Source organism: Canis lupus, chromosome 6, assembly GCF_003254725.2.
Source record: "Canis lupus dingo isolate Sandy chromosome 6, ASM325472v2, whole genome shotgun sequence".
Lineage (NCBI taxonomy): Eukaryota > Metazoa > Chordata > Mammalia > Carnivora > Canidae > Canis > Canis lupus.
This window is the reverse complement of record NC_064248.1, coordinates 60,810,949-60,833,629: the sequence shown is the minus strand read 5'-3', so window position 1 is coordinate 60,833,629 and position 22,681 is coordinate 60,810,949. Positions and strand designations below refer to the sequence as shown.

Below are 22,681 nucleotides of genomic sequence, written 5' to 3'. Positions count from 1 at the left end.
TCATTTGAACCTCCTAAAATCTTATGAGGAGATAAGGCTCTATTGCAGACAGTCTTGTTTGTCTATTAGGGTCAAAACCATTCCTGTTCCATTTTTCCTCCTTCCAGTACAAGAAAGAGTAGACTTTCCAGCCTCCATGTAGTTAAGTGGGGTCGCATGACTAGTTCTGGCCAAAAAAGAAAAAAAAGTGAGTAAAGTGACATGGTAGGAAAGTCCACTCCAGCTTTTCTCTGCTACTACAGCCAATCCCCAGGTCTTGTATTGGTGAAGTGGAGCCTCTGTCAGCCTGGCCCTGACTGACTTGCACTGAGCATGTAGTATGAGTGAGATAGAAGATTTTGTTGGGTTAAGCCATCATATATGTTATATTCCAGCATAACTGGGCCTATGTGAACACATTTACCCAGAATTAACTTTTCCCTCTTCATTTTGTGTGCAGAGAAGCTCAGATTCTGCTTCTGCTTTTCTTCTCTGGGTGGCCATCTGCTGTAGGTGAGGTGAAATGGGGATGGTCTAAGCTGATCATGGTTCATCTGGATCCCCTTAGACAGTGAGTGCTTTGGGGTAGGCATGCAAGCCAGGTCTGATCAATGTGATGTCTGGGGAATTCTCCTGGAGATTTTTTTGGGGAGAAATCATTTCTCAGGTATAGATCAAGAGATAAGAATGCTTCCTTTTCATGCCTGGGGGAATTATTTTGGGAGGACGTGAAGCTTGGAGCTGATATAACCATCTTGTGGCCATAAGGGGAGATGCCAACATACTGAAGATGGCCAGCTGGAAGGAAGAGGAATCTTTCTTAGGCTATCTTACTTGAGTATTGTGTTCCTTGTACCTCAGAGTACCCAGAGAGATTAGCTTCATTTTGTTGAAGAGGAAAATGAAGCTCAGAGAGTATAAGTGATTCACCCAAAGTCTCTTTTCTTATAAGTAGAAATCAGGTCTTTTTAACTCCGAGTCTTTTCTTTACACTGTTCAGGGGTCTGCAGATAGATTTTTCTCTCATCTGTCAGACTAACTAATTGGGGATGGCTGTTTGGAGAGTTCTGTTGAGAAGTTTTCAAGATCACATCCAGCAAGAAAAAGGGCTTGGGTTGATTAATAATTTCACGGGCAAAGGATAGGGAAGCAGAGTATTTTTTCTCCCATCCTCATCATGTTGTGTGTCTCCCTCCCATCCACAGGTAGTGTTACTTCTAGATGAACTGTGCTATAGGAAGAGTCATGTATTAGCTACCAACTGCTGAGTAACAAATTACCCCCCAATGTAGTGGCTTAACAAAGCCAAACATTTACTATACACAGTTTCTGTCGGATACGGAAATATGGGTGTGGATTTGCTGAGTGCTTCTCTCAAAATGTCTCATGTGGTTGCAATCAAGCTGTCCGTGGGACTGCAGTCTAATCTGGAGCCTCAGCTGAAGGGAGGGTCTGCTTCCGAGCTGGCTTACCTGGTTCTTGGTAGGATTCTCTTCCTCATGCACCATAGGATTGAGGGCCTCAGTTTTCACTGGCTGTTGCCTCAAGCTCTTGTCACCTGGGCCTCATCACAGGGCAGCTCACCCCATGGTGCCTGGCAAAGTGAGAGAGAGGGTATCCAAGAAAGAAGATTTTGTGTAATTCACCCTTGGAAGTGACACCTCATCATTTATGGGGAATCCTATTCATTAGAAGTGCATCAGTAAGTCCAACCTACACTCAAGAGGAAGGGATTACACCGAGAAGTGAATATCAAGAGGCAGTCATTGTAGAGGCTGCCTACTACCACAAGTGGCAAATAATAGTCATGATAATAATAATAATAACACATGAAATTACTTTTTCTGTTATCATAACTGTAATTATTGTGGTTAACTACTTTGCCCCAAGTATTGTGGTTTCTCTTCTCAACATTCTAGTGTCTCTCTGGGAGTGCAAGCAATACCATGAACCACAAAATAATAATGCCTTTATGTCCCCTTTCCATGTCAAGGGTTTAAGCATATAATCATAATAATATTATTAATGCTATTTCAATAATCAGTATTTATAATAAATAAAAATAATAATAATGTTAGGAAAGAGTCTTACAGTGTGGTGAATGCCATTGGCATTGATATTTCTCTTCTTTCTCCTTCCCCCAAATCCTGGGCACATCACATGTGTGTCTGTTTTGAAATCAAATGTGACCAGTGCTCTCTCTGTCTGACTTTCTTATCTCTTCCCAGGAAGGATATGACCCAGGGCTGCCTTTAAATCTGGTCTGCCTCTGAGAATTTGCCTGTCGGTGGAGGGCCCGAGAAAAGAGAAGGGAAGCCATTCACTAGGGCAACGTCCTTTTTTTTTTTTTAGAGTTTGGTGCTTCCTTAGACACCAGACACACATTCCTGTGAAAGAGACTGCTCAGAGATTGGGGGAAAAGAAAAGAACAGAAGTAGAATGGGTTAATGTTAATCAGAGAAGTTGAATGGTCGTGGGGTTTTTACTAGTCTATCAGGATGGATAAGACGAGAGAAGGAAAACTGGACTTTTAATAAAGGACGGCAGATTAAATTAATCATGACAAGAAAATGAGCAAGAAATGCTTTGACATTGTTATTTAATAAGAAAAATGTGTAATTAACTGATAAAAATAGTTTTTGCAAGAAGCAGGCAGTTAAATAGTTTATGAAGCCAGCCAGGCCAAATCCTCAGCATCTCTGACTGTTAGCAATCAGAATGCTTTTTATATGGTGTCTTTCTTTGGAAACGCACAAACCATCTTGCCACAGACATTACCTCATTTGCTTCCCAGCCTAACGAGTGCTTTATGGCTGAGAGCTGGTGGAGGAAGCAAGTGAGGTGGGAGAGATGAAGAAACTGAGGCACGGGGGAGAGACCGGTTGCAGCATTTCCAGCAAGTTCCTGTGAGCAGTGCTTAGGTTTTCTCATTCCTAACCTCCTGCCCTTTCATTGGGTTTTGGGCATTAGCTAATGAATTTAAATGAAACAATTGCTGTCTCTTCCAAGAGCCGCACAGAGGAACCTGAGGTATGTATTATGGCTGATATGATACTAGTCTTCTGAATGGGAGGTGGGGATGGGAAGAGATCCTGGCATTTGCCATCTGGTAAGCCTGTCTTTAATCCTCAGTAAAGTAATGGAATGGAGACGAAGAAAAAAATGCGTAAGAATCAAGAGCATAATGCCACCATGAGCAAGCAGCTGTCTGGATTTTTAAAGAGCAAATTCCATGAGACAAATTTAATTGCATTTTTTAATAGAATTAAAAAAAAAAAACCCTCCACAACATTAGTGGGTGAAGGAAATGAAATGGATGCATCCGGAAATCTCACTTGAAAGATGAATTCAACCGAGCTGGTTCTGAGCTGTGTCTCATGGATCGAAACCTGGCTGGGAGGCCACGTGAGCAGCCGGTGGGCGGCTGTGGACTGCCTGGGAGATGGTGGCCAGTGGCAAGCTTCTGGCAGGCTCTGAGATGGGCTGATATCTACAGCATCATTATTAATGACTTGCAGGAGGTGACGAGCAGATCGTTAATTAAATGTGCACATGTGGCCAAGTGGGAAATTGGCGGCAAAAACACCAGAGAGGCAGGCGCATGATACCCAGGTACTTGGTTTTTTTTTTTTCAGCCTCTGCGATTTGGCCTGTGAAAAGTGGCTTGACTGCTTCCCCTCCTCTCTGCCTGCTGCCTTGGGTTTGAACTTGAGTCTTGCATGATGCCATGGAGGAAGAGGCAGGGGAGGGACCTTTGAGCAGGTTCACAAATCCCCTTCCCAAACACCAGGGTCTGTACAAATTGCACCTCCAGCCCGACGCTCTGGAAAAGGAAGCCTACAGAAATGATTATTGATATTAGTAGAGTAATGAAGCAGCTGCAAAGCTGGTTCACAGTCGTCTCGCTCCATTTTGTGGCATGTTTACATCTGCAAAGGGGACAAGAAACAGGAGACACAGAGGTGGGGAGGCATCTCCTCTGAGGCACCTCCAGGAGAGCCCTTTGGCCCATCTCATACTTCCTAAGAGAAGCCCAAGGGGCGGGGATTGACTCCTGAATACATTCAGGCATTTGAAATTAGGTGACTCACCCCCAATCCTAGAGAAAACCGTGCTTATGAGTGAAGTTCAGGCAGTACATAGTTTTCACATTGAGTTCTCTCCTTAAGAGATCATTCTTAATAACTCCACTGGCTTGGCTGGTGGCTCGGTCACAACTGGGTCTTGGCACTGCCCCTATTGGAATTTATATTTATTTGAAAATGCCTCTGTTGCCAAGGTAGAAAGAATGGTTCCGGGAGAATGCAGGCTCCCTGGTCTGCAATATCAAGTACTGTGTGTTCTGAGATGGGAGATTATCTTTTGTGTTTTATTTAATTTGAGAACTATTAGCCAAACTCTTTGTAGACAGAGAAAGTTTTGTAGTGGTGACAGTGACGCTGATCAACCCAAGCCATTCTGAAGCTGTACTGGGGCTGGGGAGGCAGCCAGGCAAGTATTTAGGAAAAGGGATGAAAATGCCACCCCACCACTATGCCAATGGCAATAACGTGATCTCCGTGATCTCCAGTATTCACTGACTGCCGATGTGCATTAACTCATCTAATTCACATGCTAATACCATGAAGATTAGTGTTATTATTGTCCATATTTTTTAAAAAATGGATCCATGTTGGGGTGAAAGCTTCCAGGGAGTGTAGGGTAAACTCCAGAGAACAAAGTCTATAGAAGGCAGATCTGCTCTGAGTCTCAGACCCATTGCTCCAGCATAGAGATCGTTACCCAACCTTGATCCACGGCTACTTTGGCAGGGGATTTGATGCCCAGCATAATGGATCTGGAGTCCAAGGCCAAGACAGTGACATATCACCTTTTAATTATCTGTTTACTATTTTTCTAGAAGAGAGGCTGAAGTTTGCATGAGGGATGGGCAGAAATGAAGGACTTTTAATGACAATATCTGCCTTTTTTCTACTTACAAGCCATTCATCTTTGGCTCAAGACTTGCGTAATCCCCCCTAGGAAAGCAAAACCCCTCCTAGGAAAGCAAACTTTCTGAGTTGGTTGGGCCTGTCCTCTTGAGAAGGCACTTTAGTGGAAGCTTCCCCAAGGCCTTCTTCTGAAACCTCTGGGGGTTAACATTGCCTAAGGAGGGCTCTGAGTCTTTCTTATTCTTTGGACTCCATATCTATGCCATTCTGTTTTTTTTTTTTTTTAAGATCTTATTTATTTATTCATGAGAGGCACAGAGAGAGAGGCAGAGACACAGAGGGAGAAGCAGGCTCCCTGTAGGGAACCTGATGTGGGACTCGATCCCAGAACCCCATATCATGCCCTGAGCCAAAAGCAGATGCTCAACCGCTGAGCCACCCAGGTGCCCCTGCCATTCTTCTTCCTTCCCCTGCCCCTTTGTTTTTGCTCCCATCCCCACCTGCTCCTGATCTCCTTGAATTCTCTTCCTCCTGTCCACTCCCCTCCCATCTGGGAAGATAAAATGAAAGGGAGTTCACGTGTGCAGGGTGATTACCCTGTGGGGTACTGTGCTACCTATGTCTTACATTTTATCTCCTGGGCAGCCCGGGTGGCTCAGCGGTTTAGCACCTGCCTTCAGCCCAGGGCCTGATCCTGGAGACCCAGGATTGAGTCCCACATCAGTTTCCCTGCATGGAGCCTGCTTCTCCCTCTGCCTGTGTCTCTGCCTCTCTCTCCTCTTTGTGTATTCTCATGAATAAATAAATAAAATCTTAAAAAAAAAATATCTCCTGACAAGCCTCTGAGCTAAGTGGGATTGTCCCCCCACCCCTTTTTTTTTCAGATGAGGAAACGGAGGCTCAGAGGAGTACAGTAACTTTCTGAAGGTCACCCGGCAGGTAAATGCTGGAGCTGGGTATGCTCCTAGAACTGTCTAATTCAAAGAACCATTCTTTTGCCATTGGTGGCATGACTTAGCGGGAAAAGCACTTTACGGCCATAATCCTGTTTCAGTTAACTGCTTAGCAAGCCACAGGGTGTGCGTCTTCCACAGTAAGGGTCTGATCATTCCCACAAATCCTCTGTTGTCTTTACAAAGTCCAGAACTAAACAAAGAAACAGCAAAGAGCAAAATCCCCAAGTTTTGTTATCAATGTAAATCCAAAGCTCATGGGATCTTACAGTCAAGTCTCTGGTGAGCACAATGGGTAAGTCTACATCTTTGAGGGCTGAGTGTTATACTAACAAAGCAGGAGCTTAAGGACAAGAGTTTCCATCACAAACTTAAACATAGATAATGTTAAAATGGCAGTACCCTGGGTGGCTCAGTGGTTCAACAGTCTGCCTCTGGCTCAGGTCTTGATCCCAGGGTGCTGGGATCGAGTCCCGCATCAGGCTGTCCAGAAGGAGCCTGCCTCTCCCTTCTGCCTGTGTTTCTGCCTCTCTCTCTGTGTCCTTCATGAATAAATAAATGAAGAATCTTAAAAAAAAAAAAAAAAAGAATGGCAGTACCCAGCATATAGTAGGTGTCCAATAAATTTTTCTTAAATAATTATTAAGATTCCTACTTTTGTATTTATTTTTTTTTTGTTTTTCCTTTTCTCAATATTTTCTTTTTTTTAATTTATTTTTTATTGGTGTTCAATTTGCCAACATGTAGAATAACACCCAGTGCTCATCCCATCAGGTGCCCCCCTCCCTACTTTTGTATTTGTGGGGGGAGCATATCCAATGTTATAGTTGCTGCTGAATTTTGTGACTGTACATCTCAACGTGTGTGTGTATGCGCGTGTGTGTATGTCTGGGGGTGGTGGTGAGAGTGGGGGGGGGGTGGTCTAGCAGGTGTTTCCCCACACACCATGTGGGCGAATCACAGTGCCATTCTGTACCTCAATGTGCTCCTTTACAAAGCAAAAGTTGGGGTGAGAGGACCTCTCCGGCTCGCTCCTGCTCTAGGTATGACCATCGTGATTCTCACATTGAGACCTAGATATATGCTCATTAAATGTTCAATGTGGGATACTGGGAGCCTGAATGAGTATAATCATACAGTAGGGATTTTTATTTCAAACATTATTTATCCATGACTAATCAAAAATACAATGAAAGGATTTAAAAAATAAAAAGCAAACTGAGAAACTGCCAGACTATAAAATAAGCATTCTTTTCTTAACATCTGGGGGATTTACAGGTGTTAAAAATGCCCCTGAAAGGAGTCTTTTTATTTACTGGGGTGATGGAAATATATTGATAATTACATGGAGAAATCAGTTTATTTTTTATTTATTTTATTTTATTTTATTTTATTTTTTATTTTATTATTTTATTTTTTATTTTTTTAATAAAACAATTAAAACGACTTAGTGTTTAAGTAAAGGGGAGTGTAATTTTTTAAATTTTATTTATCCTCATATTGATGTTACAAGCTATTAAAAGAGTTTAGTCAAGGCTGATTTTCAAATACAATCCATATTTATGTGGATAGTCAGAGAAGAGGGTGGGAAAGCCCAGTGCCTATGCACCCATGTGCACATACATCCTATGGGGGTTTCTTTCTTTAAAAATCATGAAAACAAAAAAATAAAAATAAAAATCATGAAAACACATGCTGACAAAGGGGCACAATGTGGGATTGAGAGAATATGGAGATCTACAGGGGCAATCCCTGCTTCCTATTAAGAGGCAGTTCTTGATTTAGTGGGAATATTCTACACTATTTCCTCTTGTTCTAAGTGCATAGCTGTAATGTACGAGCATCAATATGTGACGTTTGAATACATCTGTGGAGAGTTGAGCATGATAGTCAAGGGTGCGTGGGATAGCCCTCCTGTCTTCCCAGTGCCATGCCAGTGACATCACACTGGTAGCTGGCAGTCGGCGACGGTGGGAGTAGTGACACGATGGAAGTCAGCAAGTGCTCAAATCAGGCTTCCCGTGCCCCAATCTGGTTGTAATTTAACTATAATCAGTGGAATGTATTTATCAACACACCACTGATCATAGTTCAGGGAAACTTACAACAAAATTAATGGGATATTACATTCATTTATTGTTTGCAATGATAATTAAACATAAATGATTTATACACATTCACCGAGGTAACCAGCTGCCCTTTACTGAGCACCCCCATAAAAAGCACCTGTGCCTTTTATAGATGGTCTCTAGTCCTCATCAGAACCCCGTAAGGCAGGTGTCACTGTCCTTATCTGCCAGGTGAAGAAATTAAACCCAAACTGAGACTCCAAAGAAATTGCCTGTGGCAACATTGCTAGTTAATTGTTCAATCAGGATTTGAACCCAACACATTCCTCGCCTACAATCAGGGAGCTCAAGTGTTGCTGAAGTCAGCTCGTGAGGCTGCAGGGAGGGCGTGATGCTGAGGGAACCCAAAGTACCCTGAGCCTCTTGTAAGACTCCAGGGTCCCAAAATTCAGAGGCTGAGCTCTCAAGTGTCCCGTTTCTACAAGAGGGTCTACCCGTGGCTCAGGAGTGCTGGTAAGTCTCTGGTGTTCCGGGAGGCCCAGCTTCCCACCGACACTGGGAGTGAACCCTCAGGAGTCTCTACAGAGCTGAGAAGTAGTTCCGGGGCAGCCTACCTCCAGAGATTTTCCTGCTGCCCTTGCCTTGTCGTCTTCGTCACCAAAGCTTTCCCACAGACCTCCAACCACTGATTTTTCGTCTCCTTGAAAAACCTCTTCTCTCACTTTTCCCTCCTTATTTGGTATCTGTGCAGCCCAAATCTCATCCTACATGTTCAATCCCTGCCCACCTTTCCTCACTATTGACTAAATTCATCTCCGCTCTCAAAAGCATCTCAGTAGAACATGATCTCCTCCCATTTTCTGAACAACATCAGGGTTTCCCAGAGTAATGGGGTGGAGAAAATTTTATTCTAATGATTGGCAACAGAGCGTTTTTGAGGGGAGAAGTGTCTTTGGTTAAAGAGATGTCTTGTTGGGTGACTGGGGAGAGGTGTCTGGACTGGCTCCAGGGGAAGGGAAGCCACTCTGTGTGATAACTGGAGAACAATTTAGAGCCGGGTGAGTGGAAATTAGGAATTGGGTTAGTAAAAGCAGATGTGGGAGGAAGGAGAGACAGTGTAAACCTGCCTGGGACGTTTGGTTAAGTTTATAAACCTATGAAAGAGTTGGGTGGGAGAGTTTCACCTTTTGATTATGGAAAATGAAGAAGGCACTGGATCCATACCAGGGCTGATGTGTGGGAAGGAGGCGATCAGTTAGAAAGTTGCAGCCAAAGACCTTGATGAGGAGCCTCTGGAATGAGCAGAGCCTTGGAGCAAAGCTTTGGGTTTCCAAAGGCCAAAGAATGGGTGAGGTGGGTTCTGGGCAATCTTCTTCGTACCTGCAAAGATCGAAGGCATCTGGCTGGCATCTGGGTTACCTCAGATTCCGGTAGCTCACGGCTTCACCAGACTAACCCAGCCTGCTCTGATCTTGACCAACATCAACATTCTATTCTCCCATGTTGCCATTTTTCTCCTTTGGCCAGCTGGTAGTGTGGGGGGGACTGAGTCACTGGAGGCAAGGATATTGGGAAACATAGAGCACCAGGAAGCGGGAGAGAGGCAGAGACCAAGAAAGGAGGGCGACTGGTAAAGAAAAAAGAGGTTCCACTTCATAAACCTCCTTCCTGCCAAATGAAAGTACAGCAAATACATATCCCAAGCTAAAACTGGCACAGAAATAGAAACTTCATCCTCCCCACCCCCAACAAAATCTATCACAGTAAGAAAGCATCTCTTTCCAGATGGTGGTGAGGTGAGGTGGGAACAGACAAGGACAGCAAAGTCTTGGTGACCTGGTTGCGTGGGGTACAAATGGTAATTTAGGATGGAGCATCGGGCCCAGGCAACAGAAGGTGGCCATGGAGATATTTTATGCCTTCCTCAGTTTTTCTCATGTACATGCCAGTGAGAACTGATGTCTTAAATTCTGTCCCCAAGTGGGAAGCTGAAACCGGAAGGCCCATTAAAATGGGCCTTTCTGAATGCTATGCAGAGATGATAAAGGTGTGGGAATCTTGTCTATGCCACCATCACACACAAGAAAGAACTTGAGGATATTCCTTTTCAAGCCCTGGCTGATGGATTTTGAAGTGGATAGCGGGTTTTAAAAATCAATGTTATGAGTGCTTGGGATGGAGGCAAAGCACCTCAAATTCTTCAACCAGCCAGTTGCGAATAGAGGAACACAGCTCCATTTTTTATGATTTGGCTTAGTCGCTGAAAGTGATCTCCTAAACTCCAGAAAGTTGTTACCAACTGTCAGACTGCGGGTGCCATAGCCCCTAGTCAGAAAAATAACCCCAGATCGTAGGAAATTCCGACCTCTACCTAAAAGAAAAAGAAAGGCATTCAACTAAATGACTCAGACTTTGAAAACGCAACATCATTTCTCACTTTGCTTTCGTCTAGTAATAGACGTTTTAACAAAGGTCATTCTCAAGTGCACAACTGTATAAACGTGCCTTCTGAATGGGAAGATTGGAATTTAGGCAGCTGACCCCTGGGATGGTGTTTATGAGCAAATCCAAGAGAATGCTGTTCATCTGTTATGTTCTAGTTGCCACCACCCTGCCTGGCATCTCTCTTTGCCAGGTGGATACAACATGATCGAAGTCAGTGAAAATAGAGCCCATGCCTTTTTCCGTGTCTGGGAACCAGAAAGAAGAATATTCACAGTGACCAAGAATGAATTCCAGAGAAATTCAAAGAGATTTATTGGGGTGCCACTTGCTAGCTGTAAAATGGGAGTTGTGATAGTCTCTCTCTCATAGGGTTGTTGGGAGAATCAAAATGTGATCAGGCTTGTAAAACCTTAGCCCAGAGCCTGGCACAGGGTATACACACAGGAAATGGAACTAGAGTTTTTATTAATAAGTGATGGGAAGTTTCCATGATGTGGGAACTTTAAAAATGAATAGAACACAGTCCTTTAAGAATCGCAGAGGAGGGAGTAGAGGAAGACAGGTTAACGGATAATTATGACATATATCACATGGTAAATACAATGTACAATAAATAATAGGAGTATATATCGGGTACTACTTCAGGAGAAGCTTCAGTGCTCCGAAATGGGGAATCATTAAGGGTGAAAGGACCATCTACTTGCATTAAGCCCGTGAATGGGAAAAACTAGGTCCTAGCAAGGCCAGGGCTGTCATTCTGCTGTCCTAATGATGGATGGGGATTTGTGAGCAATTGAATTGAACCTCTGCCATTACTATCGATTGTTGGGATAGACTTCTCGATCAGAGCCAGGGGGCCACAGTCTGGGTCGGTGGTCGCACTGACATAAGGTTTATGACCTTTCGTAGGCTTCTCATGTGCCTTGCCACACACCCATCTGCCGGGGACCTGGGATCAAGCGGGCAGTAAAGGACCTGGGGAAATGAGGATTGAATTAAATGACCTCAGATTTAAGCCAGCTGTGGCAGAGCTTCTTCCTTCTTTCGAGGAGGAATTTTTCTCCTTTCCAAAGCTTCGCAGCCGCAGCCGTTTGGTGAAGGCATAGAAGTGGAAATGAGCAGCATGGGGGTTTAAATAGAAGTCCCTCCTGCCTTGCTCTTTGACCCTGAGCAAGTTACTCACCCACTCTGAATCTCACTTCCCTTGTCCACCAAATAGGGAAAATGAAACTGACCTCATTAGAATTTGGGGGGTTTGGTTTTAATAACAGATTTATTGGGATATAATTTACGTGCCATAAAATTTGCCCTATTAAAGTTATTTCAGCAGTTTTTCATATACTTACAGTGTGCAACCGTCAGTACTACCTTATTTTAGAACATTTAGAATATTTCCATCACCTGCAAAAGAAACTCATACACCTTAGTAATCACTCTCCGTTTCTCCTTTCCCCCAACTCCTGGCAACTGCTAATCTAGTTTTTGTCTCTGGATTTGTCTATTCTAGACATTTCATATACATTTCATATACATACAATGTCTCATCTTTTATGACTGGCTTCTTTTACTTATATGATGTTTTCATGATTGATCCATGATGTAGCATGCATCAGTACTTCATTCCTTTCTCTTCCTGAATAATCTCCCATGGTGTGAATATACCATATTTTATCTATTCATCTGATATATATTGATGGGCATTTTGGTTATTTCCACTTTTTCAACTATTATGAATAATGCTACGAACATTGGTGCACAAAGGTGTGTATGGATATATGTCTTCATTTCTCTTGGGTCTATGCCTATGATGGAGTTGCTGAATCATCTACAAACTCTGTGCTTAACTTTTTGAGGATTTGCCTGTTTTCCAAAGTAGTTGCCCCATTTTATAATCCTGCCAGCGAAAAATGAGGCTTCCAATTTTTTTAGATCCTAATAATGTTTGTTACTGTGTCTTTCTGACCTTGGTCATCTTAGTAGGTGTGAAATGGTATCACATTGTGATTTTGATTTGCGTGTCCCTCATGACTAGTGTTGTTGAACATTTTTTCATGTACTTATTGGTCACCTGTATATTTTCTTTGGACAAATACTTATTAAACCGCTTTGCTGATTTTTTAAAAAGATTTTATTTATTTGAGAGAGAAAGAGAGAGTATGAGAGCAGGGTGAAGGGCAAAGGGAAAAGCAGACTCCCCGCTGAGCAAGGAGCCCAATGCAGGGCTTGATTCTGGGACCCCGAGATCGTGACCTGAGCCGATGGCAGATGCTTAACCAATTGAGCCATCCAGGCACCCCTGCTTTGCTGATTTTTCATTGGTTTGATTGCTTTTTTATTGTTGAATTTTAAGACTTCTTTATATATTCTGGATACAAGTCCTTTTGCATGATACATGATTTATAATATTTTTTTTTCCTATTCTGTGTGTTGTCTTTTCACTTTCTCAATGTGTCATTTGAAGCACAAAAGTTTTTTAGTTTTGGTGAAGTCCAATTTATTTTTTTCTTTTGTAACTTGCACTTTTGGTGTCATATCTAAGAAACCACTACTTAACTCTAGGTCTTGAAGTTTTACTCCTATGTTTTCTTTCAAGAGTTTGGTAATTCAGCTCTTATGTTTAGAACACTGTGTTTAATCCATTTTGAATTTTTGTACATGGTGTGAGGTAGGGTTCCACTTTTATTCTTTTGTACATAGATAGATATCCAGTTGTCCTGACATCATTTGTCAAGAAGACAATTCTTCCTCTCTTTAACCGTCTTGACAGCCTTTATTAGGTTTTAAAGAATAAATAATTTATGTAATGTTCCTGGTGTATGACGTTTTAATACATGGTAGCTACTACTATTATAATTATTGTTGTCAGGCTCATGGGTAAATTTCTAGGCAAAATATGATAGGTTATAGTTCTTTAGTAATTTTATTACTAGAAATTCCAGCACATAGGAGAAAAGAGCAAGTAGGAGCAATAAGCTTGCCATCTTCTATGTAAGGTTTGCGAATCATTATCATAATTGTAATAATAACATTTATTTAGCAGCTACATTTGTTAGTACTTTCAATGCACCTGACATTTTATTTCAAGTAACTCAATAAGTTCTTACAAAAGACTATGAAATAGGAACTCTTTTAATCTCTTTTACTCAGATGAGGAAACTGGCAGGGGTCAAGGTAGTTGTTTAAGGCTGCATAAAGCCTCACAAGTAGCAAGCCACAGAGTGGGTATTTCAGTTCCGACAGTCCCTGATTGTGATGAGACTGGGTCTCAAGAGACATGGGTGGGCTTGAGAATGAGAAAAACATGGAATGGCATGTGCATTGACTAACAGGGTGAGAAGGTGTTTAGGATCTCACTCTGTGAGTTCAAATCTCAGCATGGCTGCTTTCAAGCCTTATGACCTCAGCAGCTCAGATTCTTTAACATAAAATGGGGATAATTAGATTTCTTTTCTTATGGGCCTATTTTGAGGAATAAAGGGGTTAATATACGTAAAGTACTTAGAACAGTTCCTGGCACATGGGAAATGCTCAAAATTATCAGCTGTGATACTGATGGAGAGCTTTAAACCTGATCCCAAGTTTCTTTTCCAGAATTATTCCTACTGTCAGGGCTAGCTTCATGGATGAGCAACCTGTGCAGGTTTTCAGGACTCTGCTCGAAAGGGCCTTGGATTTGGCTTAATGCTCTGTTTGTCCCCATCTTGAAATTTTAAATTATTTTTGAACATGGGGCATTTCCATTTTGCCCCTGCAGCCCACAAATTACATAGCCAATCCTGGGCAGGACATAGGCCTGGCTTTGGCTGGAAGCGTTCTTTTCCCCACCCAGAGATGTCCAACATGACCCATGCTCTTCCTGCATACACACACACACACACACACACACAGACACACACTTCAGAACCACCTTGGTTGCTACGAGCTCAAGTGGATCTCAGTGTGGAAGATAGTACCGTTCAGTTTAATTACCATGTCAGGAAGGCCAATGCACACCCACTTGACATTCCTGATTTATTACCTAAAAATGAATGCAATGCATAGTGGGCCCCAAATCCTGCCTCTATTATTGGACTGAAAACCTCCATTGACTTCAGCTGGCAGCCTGCACCACTAATTGAGGACAGAGTTAGGCCCCATGGGTTTTATATAGAACATTTTTCTTTATTTCTTGTTTTCATGGGTGTGTGTTGTGGGCTGGGGATTATTTTTATGCTTTTCCACTTCCTGATTAGTTTTAGGACTTGTTTATTTGGAGACTGCTTTAATAAATTTGCACAGCAGGGTGAGTTAGTAACAGGGTTGGTGTATTTAACCAGGAACCACCTTCTTTTCAGTTTAGTTTTTGGTGTTTAACTTCAGGGCAGAGTCATTGAGTCTTAGAACCAAATCTCTGCCAAAGATCACCTATCCCTGCTCTGGAGATGCCACGGTGGTTTAATCTGAAGGCGGGTTTAACCGGAAGGCAGGGCTCTGCTTCCATGCAAGACTCCACCACTGCACTGTCAAAGTGCTCTTGATTTATTTATTTATTTATTTATTTATTTATTTATTTATTTATTTATTTTTTAATTTTTTTTTTTTGTGCTCTTGATTTAAATGGTATTTTTCTATCTGTCTCCTCCTCTAGGTTGTGGATACCAGATGGCAGGTCCTTGGTCATCAGTATAGTTTCAGCGTCTAGCATAGCTCCTATCACAACTTCATTTGAGAAACTTTCCCTGAGCATCTTCTCTGTGCCAGATAGAGTAGATATGACAAGATAAATGGGGTCCCCGCTTGAGAGGGCCTTCCATTCTGTGAGTGAAACACAAGTACCAGCGAGCAAAGGGTTGTAGTAATAATTACAGAGTAAGGCTGTTATTAAAAAATAAAATGGGGGTATGTGATGGGATGACAGGTTCTGTGCGTGGGGTGGGTGGTCAGGGAAGCACTCCCGGGAGAGCTGACTTCAGAATTGAGATTTGAAGGCAGGAAGGAACTGGCCCAGTGCAGATGATCACCGCAGGCTGAGGATGCTGCTGATGCAGAGGCCGGCGAAGCAGAAAGGAGTTTGGCGTGAGGGGCAGAGGGGCCGTGGGAGCAAAGTCAACCTGAGGACAATTGCAAGAGATGAACCTGGTCAGGTAGGCACGTCCCAGGCAATGCGGCCCCGGGAAGGGATCCGATTTACCCTAAGGGCAGCGGGAACCTCAGGGAGGGGCATTCCTTACCCTGTCAGAGAGCATTCTGGCCGCTTTGTGGAAACGGAGGCGGGGGTAGTGTGGGCAAATTTGGAAACAGAAAAACCACTCAGGGGGCTTTTGTGTAAATTTGTTGAACTGACTGGATTATTTGCAGAAAGCCTTGGTGCCGTTCTTGCCAAGGCTGGCAGGGGAAAGCGGACGCGGGGGGACAGATGACACTTCTGTGACCTCTGACTGGGAGAGCCAACGGCGAGGTGACCTTCTCCCCGACTGAGGCCTCGCAGCCGCGTTGCGGGGACCCGACGGCGGCCCCGGGTCACGTCCTGCGAGGCTGGAAGGACCCCAGCTCTGGGGAGTGCAGCGCCCGGGGGTGGGGGGCAGCGGCGGGCTGCGGTCAAGGGGCGGGGGAGCGGCCTAGCGGAGGAGGGGACCCGCGGGCGGAGGGCCTGGCGGGCCGCGGGGGGCGGCCAGGAGCTGGGGGCGCCGCGGTGCCACGGGCAGCGTGGGGTCGGCCCTGCCAGGCCCCGCGCCCCGGCGGGTTTAAAGAGGCTATTGTAAAAGTCTCCGAGCCAGTTAATTACCAGTTTTTGTTATGTCAGGAACTCCTTGAGTGGAAGCAGAAAGAAACCATTCATGAGTATGTTCCAGTTCTGTAGTTTAATGGGACAAGTGCAAAAAAAAATTTTTTTTTTAAAAAAACTGATAAAATGATTTAGTTCATGGCAGGGTTGAAAGTCCTCAAAAAAAAAAAAAAAAAAAAAAAAAAAAAGCTGCAATTACATGCTGTGCTCGGCCTCCTCCTATAGAGGCCGCTGGAAGGGCTGCGGCCCTAACCCGACTAAGGACGCGCGGCTGTTAAATGCATGAGACTCGGGAGTCCGCGGCGTCCCCGCCCCGATGCCCCCGATGCTCCCGGGGACCCAAGCGGGGTCCTCCGGGCCGAGGCCAAAGGTGAACGGGCAAAGGGACGGGGCAGCAGCGCGTGCCAGCCCGGCGTGGGTTCCAGGCCGCCCGGTGGTGCCCCGGCCCTGCTTGCTGGAGGCAAGTGGAAGGACGTCCACGCGCTCCCTGAAGGATGGGGGGCGGGGGGTGCAGGTCACAGGGCTCCACCGGAAGGGGACTCTTCCGAGAGCAAGGCCCTGAGCTCGCCCTGCCCCTCCGCCCCTGCACCCAGCCTGACCCTCTTTAGAGAGCGGTTCCTCCGGAAGAACCGAGGGCGGGCCCCAGCTCCTGCACAGCATCGGGCAGAGGGACCCCACGGAGAACAGCAAGAGCCAGAGATGTGGCACAGAGGGGACCCCGCACCCCGACCCTGGGGCCGGCGATCCGGGCCAGGTGGGGACAGGACTGCGGGGCCCCAGCAGGTGCGTCTGGCCCCTGCCCAGCGGCGCCGGGGGGTCCTGGGGCGCAGGGAAAAAGCCAGGGTTTAAAAGAGCAATTATAAAGAGAGTGACCAGCCCTAGGACCCTGCCCGCAGGGAAGGAGCAGGTGGGACCGTGTGGGGGTCAGAGGGGCTGGCCAGTGCCGTGCTTTACTCCCCCTTGCACTTTGACAATGGGTAGAGCGGCCAGGAGCAGGATGCTGGGTGTCTCAACCAATAGGCTGCTTCAGCGAGGCACACACGGGCCCGGTCAGTGCTCACTACAGCTCCAGCTCTCACACCAAGGTGACACAGGCACAAGGCACTCTGGAACACTCTATGCCTGGCACCACTTCTGCTCCAGATGGCTTACTAGGGCACCGCTGGCTTGGAGCCCTCTGGGGCTCTGTTTTATCCCTGCTGCTGCTGTGCTGCCTGGGTACCCCCCCTGTACCCAGCAGACACAGCAGCTTGCATTCATTTCAGCCTCCACTATCCTGCCAGGGTGCCCTCTGTGTGGAGAACCCCAGGAACCCCTGGCACATGCCTACTTCAGCTCTAGCCATCACACCAGGGCAGCCTTAGCACAGAGTGCCCCGTTGGGACCCCCCAGCCCATGCCAGCCACAGCGCCAGCCAGCCAGAGTCACCAGGCACACACAGTCTACACAGGGGACAACCATACACAAGACCATTCCTTCAGGTTTAGAAGAAGTAGCTGTTCTGCCTAATTCACAGAAACAAGCACAGAGAGTGAAGCAGAATGGGGAAATAGAGGAATGTGCTCCAAATGAAAGAACAAGACAAAAACCACAAAGAACTAAATGAAACAGAGATAAGCAATACCCTTGATAAAGAGTTTAATGATTGTAAAGATGCCCACTGGGCTGGAGACAAGAGTAGAAGAACTCCGTGAGAACTTCAACAGAGAAAATATGAAAAGGAACCAGAGTTGCAGACAATAACCAAAATGAAAACTACTAGGGGAGATCAACAGTAGGATGCAGAAGGATGGATCAGCAATCTGGAAGACAGGCTATGGAAAGCAGTCGAGCTGAACAGCAAAAAGGAAAAGAAGAATTCTATTATTATTATTTTTAAAAGGTTTTTTGAATTCATTTATTCATGAGAGAGGCAGAGACCTAGGCAGAGGGAGAAGCAGGCTCTCTGCAGGGAACCAATATGGGACTCGGTCCCAGGAATCCGGGATCATACCCTGAGCCAAAGGCAGATGGCTCAACCATTGAGCCATCCAGGTGTCCCGGAAAAAAAAAAAAAAAAGGATTTTATTTATTTATTTTTTATTTAAAAAAAAAGGGATTTTAAAAATGAGAATAGGTTAAGAGATCTTTTGGACAACATCAAGCAAACAAATACTCTCATTATAAGGATCCCAAAGGAGAAAAGAGAAAGGGACAAAAACCTTATTTGAAGAAATAATAGCTGAAAAACTTGCTAACCTGGGGCAGGAAACAGACATCCAAGTTCAAGAAGCACAGAGAGTTCAAAACAAGATGAACCCAAGGGTGTCCACACCATGACACAGAATAGCTATAGTATTAAAATTAGAGAGGAAAAAAAAAAAACAGGAAAAAAAAACCCCACACAAGTGTGGTTGTACAAACTGAACACATTTGAGAAAAACAGAGGCTAAGTGTTTAAGACCTTCTGGATTAGAAGACGTTCCCATCTTGGGTTTTAGTTCTTTTTCACCTGCATTGGCTTATTCAAGTCTCTATTTGGGATGCATCACTACTCCAGTGTGGATATCTGGAGTAGTAGTTGAACAGAGCATGGCACGCATGGAGTTTGCCTCCAGGTTTTACACACTACTACCCCGGAGTCAAATAGACCTATATTCTAGTCCTGGTTCTGACACTTACAGGTATGTGAAATTGGGTCATTTACGTTACCTTCTCATCTGCCAGAGATAATTCAGAGCTCATCAAGGATATCTGTCATCAATTGAATTTCTTAGGGTTGCTTGCAAATATAAATATATATGTATATATATTTATATTTGATGAAGGGCTGAATTCTTCAAGTCATCTGCGCCCACCTGGGATTGTCAGTGGGCTGTCTAGTGTGTTGGGTCATGGTTATCCCTGCATCTCCTACTTCAGGTCCTCTTCACTACCACTTCCTCAAATGGACAGTTGTCCACTCCAAAATATAATAATGGTTTCACTGTGTCCGAAATAGGCAGGTCCTCATCTAAATCAGGGTTATGTAACAGCATCGGAATGAAGGCAAGCGCCCGCCTGCAGGCATAGAACAAGGTGATAGATGAATGAAGTGAGGGATGGGCTTGTGAGGCTTTGTCAGTTGTCTTGACAACAGAATTTTACAGTTGTACTCATGCTGATCTGCATGATTTAAAGCAGTGAAGTCATTTTGTATTTTCTCTTTTCATTTTGTATTTCCAGGGAAGGGCCTGTCAGTAGGCCCAGCTTATAGCCATGGGGGAGTAACTAGCAGACACAGTCTAACAACTGGCTTGATTTGCTCCTGAGCTTCTTCAAAGAGATTGGGGTCCACGCTTGCTGCCTTGATTTTTTACCACTTCCTCACTCCACCAGCTGCTACTAAATTCACTGAGGAGGTGTTACTGCCAAGTGTGATGGACAAATGTCTGGTCCTTACTTATTTGAACTTTCTAAGGAATCTGACTCTGCTGGCAAACTTTCTCTCCTCCAGACTGTTTGTCTGTTGGCTTCCAGGACACCACTCTTTCCTGCTTGCTCTCCCTCTCTCCAGTGTCACTCCCCCTGGGACTCTGGGCTCAGCCCTGTTCTCTCTTCATTTGAATTCTCTCTGGGATTCTCACCTTCAACATGGCTTCAAACACCCATGACCCATGAATCTTTGCCTCTAGCACTGGTAGCCCAGACATGATATCTCCAACTATTCTACCCCTCTTCAGCTACTCACTCTTGTGCCATTGCCAAAATAACAGCTCTTCTATAATCTCAAAGTAATGTCCTTGCTCTTGGCGCCCATGTCCTCTCTGACCAGCTCCTTCTCTGTAGTAGCCCAGCATGAACAATCCCTTGGCCACCAGGACCATACTCTATTGATTGTTCCACATTTTCGCTGGCCCTCACCCCTTTGATGTCCTCATTCTTCTTCTTACTGGGCTTAAATTCCATGCTCAATTATCATAATTACATCCTGCCATATACTGTTGACCCCCTTGCCCCTTCCTCATTTCCTCAAACTCATTTGGCGAAACCACAATCTTGGTTAAAACCAAGTCTCTTCCTCCTCCATCCGTGCAGCTGAATATGACTGGAGAAAAACACACAGCTACAGACAGGTCTCACTTTCAATTCATGACCATGAACCTCTAGTTGGCCCTTAATGCTGGTCCTTTCATTGTGTCGGTTAACTAATTTCCTCCCCCAACAATCACTCCCAGCTAATGACTTTGCTTCTTACTTCACTGAGAAAATTGAAACCATCAAGGAGAAAGTCCACAGGTTCCTGTAGATATGCTACCTGTGTTCCCATCTCCAGCCAGTCCCTCATCATCTACTCAAGGCCCCTCTCCCTTCCCTCTCACATCTTTGAGGTCTGACTCCACTGGAGAAAGTCATCAGCATGCTCCCAACTCAGGGAAGAAGCCAAAGTCCTTCGAGTCGCCACACAGCCCCACGTAATGGCCCTCCATCAGCTCTCTGACCTCATCTCCTGTGTCTCTCCCCTTGCTCACTTCTACACCACATTCCGCGATCTCCCTGCTGGTCCTCCAGCCTCAGGACCCTTTACTTCCCTGCCTGCAACCTCTTCTCCCAGGTCTGCTTGGCTAGTCCCTTACCTGCTTCAAGTCTCACTTCCCTGACCACCCTAGTTAGAACCATAAAATCTGTCCCCACAACCTCTGTACTCCTGATCCTCCCCACCCTGTCCTACGGCCTACTCTGTTTTTTGTTTTTTTGTTTATCATCTATCTTCTTAGTTTGCTTATTTATTTGGTTCATTGTTAATTGTCTCTGCATTAGGATGTAAGCACGTTAAGGGCAGGCATCTTTGGTTTGTTCACTGATGTATTCCAAGCACCTGGAAGAGGACCTGGCACAGAGAAGGAGCTCAAGAAATTCAGGGGCTGACTACTCTGCTGGTGCTATCCATGTAGATATTCTCTTATCTTTCTGGCTGATATCTGTAAAATATTAGTTTATATAATGGAAAACTTGCCATTTCTCATAAATGCTGTAGTCCCTCCTCTCCACCCCGCCATGGGTTAACTTATGTTCCAGTCACCCAGACGTTCTGGCCATTGATAGCATATGCCACGCTCTTCTGTACCTCCAGACTTCTGTTGTTCCCTCTCCCCGGAAAGCTCTCTACTGCCTTGTCCAAAAGTAGACTCTGCTCAAGAGTCAGCCCAAATAAGCTCTCTTTTGTGAAGCTTCCCTGGGAATTTCAGGCTTTCCCTGGGCTCCCAGAGCACCTTGTATGTCATTTTACGACAGGGGAAGAGACCATTTTCATCTTCTTTGTCGCCCAGTGCCTCCTCAGTGCTTGGCACTGTGTAAATGACTATACATTTAGTTCTCCCCACCCCCAGCTTATTGAGATATCAATATATGACACTACATAAGTTTAAAATGTACAGCATAATGATTCGATATCCATACATACTGCAAAATGACTACCACAATAAGTTCATGAGCAACAGCTAGCTCCGGGAATAGCTGGGTCCAGTTTATCATTTCTCTTCTTTGCATGCCTATGCTTGGCTTAATTCTCAGGAACTTTCTATCCATGAATACCAAGATGGCTACTGGTACCCCCGACTAATTGTGTTTCTCAGGAACTGTGGAAAGATCGATTGGTCTAACTGAGTCATACGCCCACCTCTGAAGTCATCACTGTGAATATGGAGCTGGTGGATTGTATAAGCTAGGATTAGGTTGACACGAAGACCTTCCCATGTGTTATGAGGGGTGGGGGGTAATTTATGGGCACATTGGCCAAACTAAGCTGCATGGATTGAGCCACATTATCATGGAGTGGGTGAAGCATAAAAGAATAAGTAATGAAGGCTCACAACAATAGCAATAAAAAAAACCTATCATACTATGTGGAATAGAGACCTTGTGCCCTTTTTGCTCCACAAATATGTTCAATAGATGGCCATTCTGTCCTTTAATTTTCTCAACTGCCTGGCTTTTCTGTTTTCACCAATTTCTAGATTTCCAATCATTGAACTCAAGAACCACATGTTCATTACCTTGATAACACTGATCATTGGTCTGATGGGTGAGTTAAAGCTACATCTTTGTTTTTCCTTATCTGCTACATCCCATTGCTGATTTCTGGGTGAGGTTCAGTCATGTTCTACATGTGAGAAGGTTAGCACCTCTGTTTTTGTTGTATTGCTTAGCATAATTTTTTGATATGTTAGTGTAGTGTTTTGTCTGGTAAGATGATGCATAAGGATTATGATTAGTTTTTCGTTCTTTAGGAAAATTGTTTCTTTTATTTAAAGTAATCTTTGGTTTATAAATGTTGATATTTTGCAAAAAGGTTTTCTGATAATAATATATGTTCACTAAAGAAAATCTAGAAACTACAAAGGAATATGAAACATGAAAAATGCATATTTCCTTACCCTAGTGAGAATAATTATTAAAATTGTTTTCTATTTCTTGCTAGGTTTTCTCAATGCATGAGTATGTCTATATGTGCGTATAACTACAGAATTCAAGTTCTCTGTATACATCATTTAAAGCTACTCATTTGCTTCATATAGCATG

General features: G+C 44.4%; 1 long non-coding RNA gene across 1 annotated transcript; it reads left to right on the top strand.

The window, feature by feature from the left end:
* The first annotated feature begins 3,331 nt into the window (after nucleotides 1–3,331).
* On the top strand, nucleotides 3,332–22,189 carry LOC118354919 (uncharacterized). The gene is made up of 3 exons (XR_004816334.2): nucleotides 3,332–3,591; nucleotides 5,795–5,849; nucleotides 22,117–22,189. It is a non-coding gene; the product is annotated as an uncharacterized LOC118354919 (long non-coding RNA).
* The last annotated feature ends 492 nt before the right edge of the window (nucleotides 22,190–22,681 follow it).